The sequence below is a fragment of the Triturus cristatus genome, chromosome 3_2 (genome assembly GCF_964204655.1).
Source record: "Triturus cristatus chromosome 3_2, aTriCri1.1, whole genome shotgun sequence".
Lineage (NCBI taxonomy): Eukaryota > Metazoa > Chordata > Amphibia > Caudata > Salamandridae > Triturus > Triturus cristatus.
The window spans coordinates 282,124,859-282,138,534 of record NC_140584.1 but is presented as its reverse complement, the minus strand read 5'-3'; the positions used below and the strand labels follow the sequence as shown (position 1 = coordinate 282,138,534).

The following is a 13,676-nucleotide window of genomic DNA, read 5'->3' as shown; positions in this document are numbered from 1 at the left end:
TTACTCATCCTAAGGTAACACAGAGGATTAATATGCCTGATGCAAAGAACTTGTACCATGCAGATCACAACGTGCATATAATGTAAATAGGTCAGTGGGTTAATGCTTTTGTCATAGAGATCAGTGTGTTACTTGCAGTTTATAAGTTAGAATCCTAATGTAGTACAGTGAGCTATTTACTGCCATCAAAGAACTACAAGAAAACTTCAAGATGTAGGCTGGTGCGTTAGGATTTTTCCCCATCCTAATGTTTCAAAGTGGTTTCATCAGGGTTAAAATCAATACTTATTATTAAAGACAACCTTCAACCATGTTTTTTTTTTAATTCAAAGGGCCTCATTTATGAGAAGTGTTGCATCGTTGCGTGAAAGCAGCGATGCAACACTTCTCAGTGCGCCCTCCTTGCGACACTATTGATGCGTCATATTTACTGTATGACGCATCATGTCGCAAGGAATGACAGATACGTCAGTATTTCTGATGTATCTGCCAGTGCAAAACTGACGGGGTGTGCCTGAAAACAGACGCAACTCCAGCAAAATGTCTTTCACATGGGGTAATCCCCATGTGAATGGGCCTACTTCGTCTTATGCCTGCTGTGAGGCAGGCGTAAGATATTGGCGTCCTAGAAGTGGCCCACTGAAATCATATAGATTTCACTGCGTCACTTCTATGAGGCTTTTTGCAGGGGAACACCCAGCCTGCATACATTATACCTGGCACAGGTATAATGTGGCGCAGGGTTTTACAAAGTGACACATCTGCCTAGATGCATCACTTTGTAAATAGAGCACATCATGGCACATTTTTTACGCTGCCAGTGCGTCACAAAAAGTGACGCACGGGTGGCGTAAAAGTGACGCAAAGGCTCATAAATAAGCCCCTAAGTTTGTGCTTCTTCGGACCAAGCACTCTCAAACTATCATGTCTACCAGTAAGGATGACATGTGAATCCTACACCTTGTATTCCTTTGTATTTTTTGTTGTTGTTGCATATTTATATAGCGCAAACCCGACCCGAAGGTATTGGAGCGCTTTACACGAGCACCGTATTTACATTACACATTCAGGCAAGGGGAGATTAAGTGATTTGCCCAGAATCACAGGATGTGGACGCTGCCCAGAATCACAGGATGTGGACGCTGCCCAGAATCACAGGATGTGGACGCGACCCCGAGGCTCGAACCCTGGTTTCCAGCACCAAAATTGGCAGTCTAGCCAACGGACCACATCCCCTCCTCTCTGTCTTACTTAACATTTCACGTACACTGATTTACACACCTATGATTGATTGTCTCTGTGTAGTTAGTGTGTGTGCGATGTAAAGTGCTCTGACACCCTACAGAAGTATGAGTGGTGCTAAAAAATTAATTAAAGGCATCTGAGAGAGAGTGGTTATGGAGACTTTAGGGTTACTATGATAGGATGGTAGTGAGGGAATCCGTTGTGGTGGTGGTCATTAGGGGGGCCTCAACAAACATTGTCGCACAGGGAGCCACCAGCACTAAAGCCGGCCCTGTAATGCATTAAAATTCCATTTAATCATCAAATTGTTCGCAAAACATCGCAGCTAAACTCTCTTCCTTGATTGACTGGTAGACGAGCACACACTTCCATTGTTAAAAGCGAAAATATACAACTCATGTGATGTTCCTGCGTTCTACCGCCTGGCACAGTACACTGGAACGCTAGCTCACCGCAGTAATAAACCACAGATTGGTTGCTGTTCCCTGAAGGTTTCATTCAAGGGTAGAAGGGCTTTTTTTCGCAGTTTTATATGGCACGAACTCGACCCGAATGTATCAGGGCGCTTAATATGAGCACCAGTTGCATTACAAACGGGCAAGTTAATTTCTAGGCACGGGGAGATTAAGTGATTTGCCCAGAATCACAGGATGTTTGAGCCTGCAGGCCGGAGTCGAACCTGGTTCCTTAGCTGAATTCAAAGTCGCCGCTTTAGCTACCACAACCAGACAGGAGGCAGACTAAGTCCTGGGAGTTCCCCTTGGGGTTTTACTTGTTACTTGCTTGCCACATGACGAGCCCGGTCCTGGAGTGCCCTGAAATCGACCCTCGTCAGTGCGCGTGCTCGCGCCGGCATTTATTGGTGGGACGTGTTGCCCTGTTATCTCTCCGACCAGGCCTGCGTGTCTATGTGGATCCTGCCAGGTCGGGTGTATCTGTAGGGGCCATATTTGTTCACCGTAGTTTCCAGTACCCCCTTCATGCAGTAGGAAGACCGGTCGTCTCCCACAAGCACACGGTTCCGAACTGGGTAAGACGAGTGACAGTTATTTTTTTATTCATTGTTTTATTATATATGAAGGCTCGGGACACATAGTTACATGGGTGCACTTACGACTGTGGCGAGGCAGTTCTGGGGATGGCCGAACCCCCTTTGAGCGGGTCCTCACTTACAAATGAGAATTACATGCACTTTTATCGTACAGTGACATCTTCAAACGCACTCTGTACACGTATACCGCTTTGCCGTAAAACTATTTAACCAAGCGTTTGTATTTTTGGTGAGAGGATAAAAGGTGTGTCGGCCTGCGTTCTGCAGGTCTCTGAAAGCTGCGTCATAAAGGTCCAGCAGAGAGTCTGGGGTGAAGGCGCTTTGGTGCTTATGTAAGTTGAAAGATTTCCTCAAAAGGGGACTAAGGCTGGGGCAGCAGTTTCACAAATTTGGGACAGGATAACACTCATACGACTGTTGTATGGTTAATAACTAATTATACTACCGTATCATTCTTGGGGTAAACACAAACCAACGAAAATAAGTGCCTGGCAGCCACACACTCGATTTATGTTCAAGGTAATATTCAACGGGCAGTGTGTTAGTAACGGTGTAGCGCTTTAGTTTTCAAGACCACACAAGTCCTTTCTTCGATTCTGGATCGGAAATATACAGAGGACTTCCCTCTTTAGAATTCATTTTAAAGGAGCTACAAATCCTGCATAGAGTGTTCGCTCCCTGGGGTCAGTGCTGCGTAGAACTTCCCAGGATTCTTTTTTCTACTCCAGAGTTTGTGCATTCAAGGCCTTTTTCATACCTGAACCACAGACAAGGGAACTGGTCTCGGCGCCGGCGGAAGAAAGATCAGATTGAGGGGTGCAATCAAAACATGTATTGGTAAAGCCAATAGGTTTTCGCTCAATGAGTAAACCCACGCAACCTTAGCACCATTGACTTCAATCATTCAAAAATTTCAGCTGATGTACAAGTGACATCACATATCTTTTGACCTTGAAGACATCACAGGAAGTGACTTCATATGACCATTGACCCTGAATCACAGGAAGTGATCCCACATGAATCTTATCCTGATGGCAACACAGTAGTTCATGCCACTGAAGTGTAGCGTATAACTGAAAGTGAAACTCTATTGCTAAATCACAAGATAATTCACAAAAAAGAGATTTAAAAACACAATAGCGGTCATACCCACAGGCATTGATCCATATTGACCATATATTCAATGTGAACTATGTTATTGAATTTGTATACCAAAGTTGACAGTTTTATTGTTTACGATCACTTATAAGAAACCATTGCACCTGTGACACATAGAGGTGGCTGGCCCATCATCATTCATTAGGAGTACGTACATAAAAGGGCTTTGGGTCAATTCTCTTCATCCATTCATCTGTTCAGCAGTCATTCACATATTGCGTCTGCCCACTGCAGCGCACAGCATTGAGCAGAGGATCGGTCCACTTTATTCACGTACCCACTGGCTGCCCTGTGCTGTGAGTGGAGACATTTTGCCTGATCTATATACACATCTGCCTAAGAAGCTCACTTCAGTACTTGGGATGGTGAGCTAATATTTTACTTTTCCAATATTGTGTCCTTTCCATTTATCCTTTTTTTTATTTTTTATTCATCTGTATGTTTTTAAGCTATGTCTTCAGGTTACAGTAATTCAGAGCCAATAGTGCCTCTTCTCTGTGCCAATTAGAATCACATTTCCCTGTGACATACATTGAAACTAAACAGGGTTTCTATGTGTTCTATGTACACTCACCTCCCAGGAAAGGCCAATACTGTTCTATTACAGTTGTATTTGATTGCAATTTTATTTAATTTTAAATTGTTATTGCGAGCATATTAGGCCATACTTAGGTGGCATTTATTTAAAAAAAATTGTAGCATGCCCTCGCAATAATAGAGAAATAATATTTTCACCATTTTGCTGAGGCCAGGCTTATTTCCTTCATGCATTTACAATAATGAAGCATAGCATCAAGTTGAAAAAAGTGTACTTTTTATTTGTATCATCGCATGATGTATTCTCAAGGGTGCTGCACTCCTGAATGCATTTATTTACCAAACAGAAAGTGTAATGTCCCAGTGGGGGCTGTTTCCCATCTGTTCTTGGCTCTGCTTGTGTCACCTGTGAGGCCAGGGATCACTAAAGCAGTTCTATTGGTTGCATGAGGCAAGCCAGCTGCGACACCTGACAACCCTTAAATGACGTCCATGCTCAGCACATTGAGCAAAACACAGAGGCCGGAGCCAGCAGGAGCGGATAGGGAGGACTATACTAGCCTCTCATGAGGTTCAATGCAAGCACTCAACTGGCGGTAGACGGACACACCCAAGTAGTCAACAGTATGGTATAGTGGGTTGTACGACGGTACATCGCAGGTAAAGATATCGTATGCCTTTACCACACATTTTTTACCATGCATGTTTTTACCACGAACATGCTTTTACAACGCAGGCCATTACCACGCATTGTTTTTATATGTAAAAACAATGTATTTGTGGGAGAAGACCCCCACGCCCCCAACTTATCTTAAATCTGTGGTAAAGGCATATGTTGTAAAGGCATGCACGTGGTAAAAATATGCGTGGTAAAAATATGCGTGCTAAAAAATGTGTGGTAAAGGCACTACCAGGTAAAAACCTTGTTGTAAAGGCTGTTTCCCAGTGCAGTGTAGGTGAGAGATAATTACTCCACTGGCCCGAGCTGAGTCATGATTCAATTCAATTTCAATGGAAGCTTATTCAATTTTAATCTATGCTTATTCACAGAAATTAAAAGTAGTCAGAGGCCAATCGTCAAAATACACAAGATGATGGTCGGAATGTTGCACATTGGCAAAACATTCACCCGCAGTCACAGATCTGGGTTTAATCCATCGTTATTTTGCTCACCACGCCACCCCAGTTCAGACATGGCCATATGCAAATCAGTCTTGACCCTGTGCCTCATGGGAACAGTCCGGCCCGAACTGCCAATAGTTCTTTTTGCATTTGTCAGAGGCCAATCGCCTTGTCCACAAAGAGAATGTCAAGCAGTACACACATTGCAGGCATTCAAGTCAAAACAGGATTTTTTTTTTTTTAAATAAAAACTTTAAAACTTTCCAGCACAAATTGAAAACATTGCATCAGACAATCCATGAGTATATGAAAATGTGTGTATTTGGAATTAGAAATACACAAGCATTTCACTTCATTTGCTGTAATCCGTGCCAAAACACCTGAGATAGGTCCTGCTCTGTAGCCGGTACCTTTGTCCACAGTAAATGTGATGCATTGTCAAAAGGCATGGCATGTCCCTACAGTTATGGTAGGAGATATAGCACGACAAAGCTTCCTACACTTTTACATAGTATAGTTAGGGCATCACATTGTGTCTTAGGTTTTGGCATTCTCAATTCTCCAAAATACCATGGGCATTACAACTTCTGGGACTGGCCCTATGACATTGCACCTGATCTGTGACCAGTCTCTTTTGGCATGTCCTTTGCAGAGGACCCTTGCTTGCATTACCTGTAGGACACAGCCTGCCAACATGCTCTACAGATTTACGTTTGCACTGGCAATGAACATTATGGTTACTATCCAAAATCTCAAAAAAACAATGGAAGGGAACAGAAGTGAATAAACAGGCTCTATATCTACGACGTGGAATCTGTAGGTGACTAGTCCCATTCTTTGTTAGAGCAGTCCGTGCGTATTCTGCAGGTCCCAGGTTCTAAGCCCTGCCAAAAGGCAATGTATATGGGGCTGCTGCAGGGCAGAAACTCTGATCTCAGGGAGAAATCTCTTGGATAGTACGCTTACTGCACAGATTTGGGTTTAACATAGTGGTCAGAGATTCCAATCATAGTGAAATGGCTCAATGAGTCAAGGTACCTGTTGAAGGGAAGTAATTATTATACCATGTATACGGCAGGTTTCAATCCTTCCAGCAGTGTGTCGACAATGTAGAAAGTCCAGGGATCATCAGTTTAAAAGTGAAGGCTTCCCACGTTTTGCAAATGGGTTTAAATGTCAATAATCTGCATAAATTAAGAAAACATACTTAACCATCAGTAAACTGTAAAGATGAACAAAATATTTCTGTATGCATCTACTTGCAGATGAAAGGCCATCAAAATATTTACAGGATAGTGTGTTTTTTATTTTTAACCAATACTCTTGACTTCCCTCTCCCAACCACTCCCCCCCACCCCACCGCAATCATCTGATTGGCCTCAAACGCACAGTTCCGGTCTCCAATTTGTAGCTAACTGTGTACCCCTAAATTACCACCTGCGACTATGCCCTCTGTGTGTCCTCTAACTGTTCACTTTTGCATATACCTGCGCCCTTAATCTAGACAGCGCACGTATGCAACTCGATTTACTTCCACCTACCGGTGTACCCCATGTGTGTGCCCTCGTCATCCACGTGTACACCCCATGTTTGACCACACCTTCCACCTGTACACATGCACACCCACCGCTTGACTGTGTGTACACCCAGCATATGTGCTCACACTTCACTTCTGCCCACAACCTCCGCCTCTACCCACCATGCGGTGCTCACATCATCAACCTGCCACGTATGTATGTCCACACCTTCTTTCTAGACTCCGACGTCACCTAGGTGTACACTCAAACGTGTGTATTGCCCGCGCCCTCCACCTGTGTATCCCACAGGTGTTATTGAGTCTTTTTCTGAGACACAGACACACCTTGAGTGACAGCCCCTCCGCCTTCCCCTGCATAAGCTCGCTTCCTCCTCAGCCCAACACACAAACGCACGAGCGCACACACACAAGTGTTAGTGGGTCAAGACCTTCCATCTGGTGACCTTTTTGCTGCCTCCTTCACAGTACCCGTGCCGTTCAGGCTCATACCCCTGCCCGTGCCCATGTTTCCATTCCAACTGGTTATCCCTGTCTCTGTGCCCCCTCCGGAGTCCTGGTGCCCCGTCCTTGTCCGGGTATTTGTGCGTTTTGAATTGATGATAATGCTGTTGTTAGCGAGTCAAGAATGAAGCGCTGGGCCTGCTCCGTCAGCAGAGAGGAGACCTCACGGGGACCCGTCCAGAGGGAGTCTTGACTCAGCACTTTGGAGACCTCGTGCTCAGGGCCGATAAGAGCTGCGGGCGGGGCCAGCCCACACAGCGTTAATATTTCCCCCAGTGGCGCTCTTTCAAGGGAGCGAAGGTACGAGGGAGACCGGGGCTCCCTCTGTACGGCCAGTTGGGCTGGCAGGACTGAGTGATGAGTCAGATTAGTGCATTTTAAGCTTAAAAGCGTTGCAGGCGTTTCTAAATATAACCTGCAGCCCGCTCGCTGTTCCTTATAGTACTGAATCGGAGACCCACAGGTACCTGTCTTGATGAACCTCAATCTTGGCATGCCCCTCCCTCTGATACTCCACCGCTGACCTCCACACACAGCTCTGCCAATGCCCCTCATTGCTGACTACAGTTCTGTAGAACAGAAGATATTCAAGTACTGCCCCCCCATTTCTCTCTCACACTCTCTTACACTATCTCTAATACACACGCACACACTCACATTCTTTTTTTGTAATGCAAGCCAAACATCCAAACCGAATACTGCGCTTCAGAACCCTCTCTACTTAGTTATTACATTATTTGACATTACTCAGCTATGTCAATATCCTTCTATGCTGGCTTTCAGAATTCATGCTATAAAGGCTGTCGCTTTAATAAACCTTAAACTTAAAAACTCTTACACAACTTCTCTATTCCAGTACTCACGTCCATTCACATGTCTGCAAGTGCATTTCAACCATAAATATATTTAAAGAGTCCAGAATGTTAGGTTAGATCATATTAGGTTGTTTTGTTAGGTTAGGCTAGGTTGGATGATTGGGTTGGATTGATATATCTGGTTAGGAAACGGTTGTCATATCAGGCTAAGTTTGTTTGATTTAGGTTAGGTAGGCTATACTTGTGAAGTGTTGAAGTCCCACAATGCACGAAACACTTTTTGCCTCTGGAGATCTACGCTGCCCTTTATTTACTTGGTAAGGGAGGAGAGTAGATGGTTCTTCGGTTGTAATTCTTGAGTACCTTTAGACTGCATCATTTGATGCAGCAGATTGTACTGGATTATGCCTTGGCTGGACTGCGGTTTCCATTTTGATGCGGGAGGGCTGACTTCATCCTACCATTGCATATTTCTCTCTATGCTGCTGGCAGAGGAGAAACAATCAAGTACCCCCTTTACACCCATCCCTTTCTAGTCTGACATGCCAGCCGGAGGAGCAGGGCCGGCTTTAGGGCGGTGCGACCGGGGCCACTGCACCGGGTGCTGACTTCACATGGGGGCGCCTGTTTGCTTAAAGGCACCTGCTGCTGCGTTCCTGGCCTCATGTAATTTTCAGTCAACAATTAAAATGTCAAGAAAACTCCAGTGATTAATGTTCTTCCAGGCAAGATCAGAGTTTTTTGTCTTAGTAGAAGTTTTGACGGGGGCGTGGTTTGGACGCCGATCGGGATGGCGGCGTGAGCCTGCAGCTCCGTGCCTAATCCCCGATATTTCTCCTGCAATCCGGCCAAAACGCGCCGCAGCTGGTGCGAGCCTGCCGCGTTGAGCACCGGGACGACGGGGGACGCCGCGCACGAGACGGCGGGGGCCCGAGCGAGGCACTGGAGCCGGGACACAGAGCGAGGCGACCGGCGTAGGCTGCACAAGATGGCGGCGGCCCCGGACCGAGCAGAGTAAACAGGCTCAGACGGAGGATGGGGACCAAGGAACAGCCGGCCGAGGGTGCAGCTGAGCGGAGCCGATAGCCTGTTGCCCGGGGCTCCGGGACCACGGTGTTGAGGGGCGGCGCTGTCCGCCACAGCGGCGACGACGGATCCTGTTGGCCCCTCCCCCCTCGAGGCGCCTAACACGCACTATTGAGGAGACGGTGGAGCCGGCGCTGGACACCGGAGCGGGGCGCCTGCCCACCGGCGAATGCGGCCGCTGGACTGCGGAGGGGGCGAGAGAGCGAGAGTGGCAGAGGGGCTCCCGAACGCCTAGCGCCCATTGATGGAGGTGGACGGGGCTGACGGCCTGACGAGATAGTGGCGCTGGGCCGCAGAAGCGCTGCGGAGCGATGGGCCCGAGGACCGCGTGGAGGTGCTCTCCTCCTGGATGTGAGGCTGATCCGTTGAGGTGAACTAAGCGGGAGCGACTCCGGCGCTGGAGCAGGAAAGTGGTGGGCCCGCGCTGTGCGCTATCGCTGAGTGAAGCTGCGGGGGACCCGCGCACTGGTGGCGGGTGGCCTTGGCGCAAGGACGACTGACTGGCTGCGAGCCGGAGGGCCCTGAGCTGGACGGCCGGGCCCTGGGGAGCGGACTGCCCTGAGGAGAGCACTGAGAACGGGGAGCGGGTGCCGGACCCTGCCTCTTCGCTCCCGGAGTGGACAGACGGCGACGTCGATCTGCCTGCTAGTGGGGCACGGCACTGGAACTGGTGCAGGGCGGGATGCCCACGAAGGGGGTCGCGCTGCATGTGCCCCCTAGGCACGACCGGGCGGCGGAAGCGGCCGCAGATGGAGGTCCCCAAGATGACCCGGGGGACACAGCGCAGGAACGGCGCTTAAACAAACGGCTGGATGGGATCCTGGAGGCCATCACGGCGACCAAGGAGGCCCTGCATCAGGACATAGCGCAGGTCGCTACTGGGCTGGGACTCTTGCGGGCCGATCATGCCAAACTGGCGGACAGAGTCAAAGACAACGAGGTGACGATCCGGGAGCTCAAGCCAGCGGCGGCAACCGCAGAACGCACAATTGCTGAGATCCTGGGCCGCCTGGCGACGCTGGAGAGGCGAGCGGAAGACGCCGAAGGACGCAATCGGAGAAATAACGTGAGGGTGGTGGGACTGCCGGAAAAAATTGAAGGGGATGACGCCGTGGCGTACATGGAGGACTGGTTCAGAAAGACCGTGGCCCCGGAGGGCCTCTCCGCCTTCTTCTCCCTGGAGCGGGCGCATAGGGTCCCGGCTCGCCCGCCGGCGCAGGGCCGCCCTCCCCGACCCATGCTGGTTCGGCTCTTGCACTATAGAGACAGGGACCTGCTGATCCAGAAGGCACGTGCAAATGGCCCCTTCCAGGTGGCGAACAGCTCGGTCACGGTGTTCCCAGATTACACGCAGGAGGTGCAGAAGGCCAGGACCTCCTTTCTGGCCGTCAAAAAGGAACTACGGGTCGAGGGACTACAGTACTCCCTGCTGTTCCCAGCGAAACTGCGGGTAATCCTGAGTGGGACGACCCACTTCTTTCAAACCCCTGAGGAAGCATGGGCATGGCTGGAGTCGTATCGGGCGGGCACGGCCCGGGGAAGGACGGAGGAAAAAGGGAGGCAGAAACCGACCCAGGTGCGGAAATCGCAACGGATCCGCAGGCGCAACAAACTTCAGGGAGCGGAGCGGGATGGACAGATGGCGGACGACAGGCGGAGGGCGCTGGCGGCGACGGCGATCATAACGGGCTCTCAGGGGGAGCGGACCCCAGTGGCCTCGGAGTCTGGCGAGGAGGCCGGGCAGTCTGGCGGAGAGACATCGGAGGTGGAAAGTTCCGGGGGGCCGGTGGTCACCCCGCAGACGGCGGATGGACTATTCGATGGGTAATGCGGATGGGGGGACCACATTGGTGACTCCGGGTTCGGACAGGGGGTCCCGGTGCTCGATGGACTTGCAGGTATGGTGCTGAGACATTCGGGGGATGCTGGGTGCGGGGCGGAGGGCTTGGCCTGCCCTAGGTCGGCTCTGACCACCCTCGAACGGCCCCTAAGGCCTTCTGTGGAGACGACCACAGAGTAAGGAAGGTTGGGTGGGTTATAGGTTTGGATGGGGGCTGATAGTGCGTTATTAGGTCCTGTTCTGGGGAGTGGGTGGGGGGGAGTTTGGGGGGTTGTTGTTGTTGCGGGGTTCTATTGCGCTGCTGTAGGGGGCCCGGGAATGTTGGTGTGCGGGGGGGGTACTGGTTACAATGGGGACGTTACCTAATTTAAAATGCCTCACGTGGAATGTTCGCGGCCTCCGCACTATGTCGAGGCGCCACAAGGTCCATGCCCATCTGGTGAGGCGAGGTGTACAAATTGCACTCCTGCAGGAAACTCATTTAACCCAACAGGAACTCACTGCGCTGCAGAGGAGGTGGCGTGGCCAGGTGTTTGGGACTACATGCTCAGCGTTTGCCAGGGGAGTGTTGATATGGATACGGGCAGGGATCCCATTTCAGGCTGAGACCCAATTGGTGGACCCGGGGGGTAGGTTTGTGGTGGTGAGAGGGAAGCTCTATGGTCAGGATGTGGCCTTATGCAGTATATATGCCCCCAACACGGATCAGGCCCGCTTTTTTGTTAGCTTGACGGGTTCCCTGGCGCACTTCCTGGCGGGCCCAATCCTGATAGGAGGGGACTTTAACTCGATCACTGATGTAGCACTAGACCGGTCGCATCCGCCACTGGCTGACTCGCCGGTGCGACGACTAGCGGCACACAGGGCGGACTGGCAGGAGAGGTGGGGGCTGATAGATGTGTGGAGGGAGCAGCATCCGGGACACAGGGATTATTCCTTCTTCTCCGCGCTACACGCGCTCCACGTTAGGATAGATGCCATGTTGTGCAGCAGGGACTTGGCGCCCATGATGGCTCACACGGAGTACCTCGCCAGAACGATATCGGACCACAACCCGCTGCTGCTGACGTTGCAGTGGCGGCGGCCGAGGTCGGCGGTCCCGACATGGCGCTTGAGGCCAGAAGCATTGGAAGACCCGGTGTTTGGGGATGCGATCAAGCGGGGCATAGAGCAGTATTTTACGGAGAATGAGGGTTCAACGGCCACGAGGGCGATGGAATGGGACGCCATGAAGGTGGTGACCAGAGGCATTTGCATGGGAACATTTGCGAATGTGAGAACCACTATCCTGACGGCCCTGGAGAAGGCGGAAGGGGTGTTGCGGGAGCTGGAGCAGCGTAGGCCTGAGCGACCAGAGTTGCAGGACAGGCTGCTTGAGGCGAAGGAGGTGGTAGCGACAGAAACTGAACGGCTGCGGGGCTTTGACTACAAGCGGTATCTCGTCAGAGTGCATGCGGAACGGGACAAGGTAGGCACGCTCCTGGCCAGATTAGCAAACCCGGAACCCCGGGGCTGTCCGGTTCTCAGTATTAGAACGGAGATGGGGGAGATGGTTTACTCGCAGGGGGCGGTGCTCCAGCGGTTCAGGTCCTACTATTCGGTCCTCTATGAGAGCCAGCTGGGGGTGGAGGCCTCCGCGATAACTGATTATCTGGCGACTCTTTGCCTTCCCCGGGTAGATGCGGAGACTGCGATGGAGCTGGGAGGCCCCATTACGCTGCAGGAGATTCGAGTGGCTATTAAGCAGATGGCCCGAAACAAAACGCCGGGGGTGGATGGCCTGCCGATCGAGTTCTACTCGCAGTTCGTGGAGGCCTTGGCGCCCAGGCTCTTGCTGGTCTACGCTGAGGCCTTGGAGCTGGGGAGACTCCCACAGTCGATGAGGGAGGCCTTGGTGGTGCCGTTATTGAAGCCCGGCAGGGACGCCTTGGAGGTGACGTCCTACAGACCCTTGTCTATGCTGACGGTCGACTACAAAATATTGAGTCGCATATTAGCCACTAGATTATTACCGTACATGACCACACTGGTTCACGGGGACCAAGCCGGCTTTATCCCCACTAGGAGTACAGCATGGAATATTCGCCGCCTGGTCCGTATCATGGACAACGTCTGGGACCCAGCACAGCGGCCGGCAGTGCTCGCCGTGGACATCGAAAAGGCTTTCGACAGCCTCGAATGGGGATACCTCGATGCGGTGCTCGAGAAGTCCGGCCTGGGGGAGGGGTTCGGACGTTGGACGCGGGTCCTATACTCCTCCGCTACGGCCAGGGTGCGGCTGGGAGCGGTCGTGTCCGAGGCCTATCCAGTGCGCAGGGGCACACGGCAGGGTTGCTCGTTATCTCCCCTGCTGTTCGCCTTGGCGATGGAGCCTTTGGCGGCGCAAGCACGGACAGGAGCGGTGTACGGCGGGGTTCGCTGTGGGGAGGAGGAACATTATATATCCCTGTACGCGGATGACCTCCTGCTGTACCTGGAGGACTCCGGGGACGCCCTGGACGGGGCTGTGGAGATGCTCTCGCGCTTTGGCGAGCTCTCGGGCCTCAAGGTCAACTGGACCAAAACCTGCGTTTTCCCGCTGCGGGCAGGGGTCCCGTATTGCCCTCCCACTCGGGATGTGGTATGGGAGGCCAAATGCTTTACCTACCTGGGCGTCCGGATATACCACGACGTCGAAAATCTGTTGGACGGTAATGTAGGGCGTTGTATACGGGCTCTGAAGGGATGCATGGCCTTCTGGGCTGCCCTCCCGCTCTCGGTCCTGGGCCGGGTCGCGTTGCTGAA

General features: G+C 51.2%; 1 protein-coding gene across 1 annotated transcript in view; it reads left to right on the top strand.

The window, feature by feature from the left end:
* Positions 1 to 2,199: 2,199 nt before the first annotated feature.
* EPB41 (erythrocyte membrane protein band 4.1) overlaps positions 2,200 to 13,676 on the top strand; it is a 796,630-nt gene continuing 785,153 nt past the window's right edge. The window contains exon 1 of the mRNA XM_085647607.1: positions 2,200 to 2,275. The gene's annotated coding sequence lies outside the window, so the exon portion shown is untranslated. The remainder of the gene's footprint in view (positions 2,276 to 13,676) is intronic.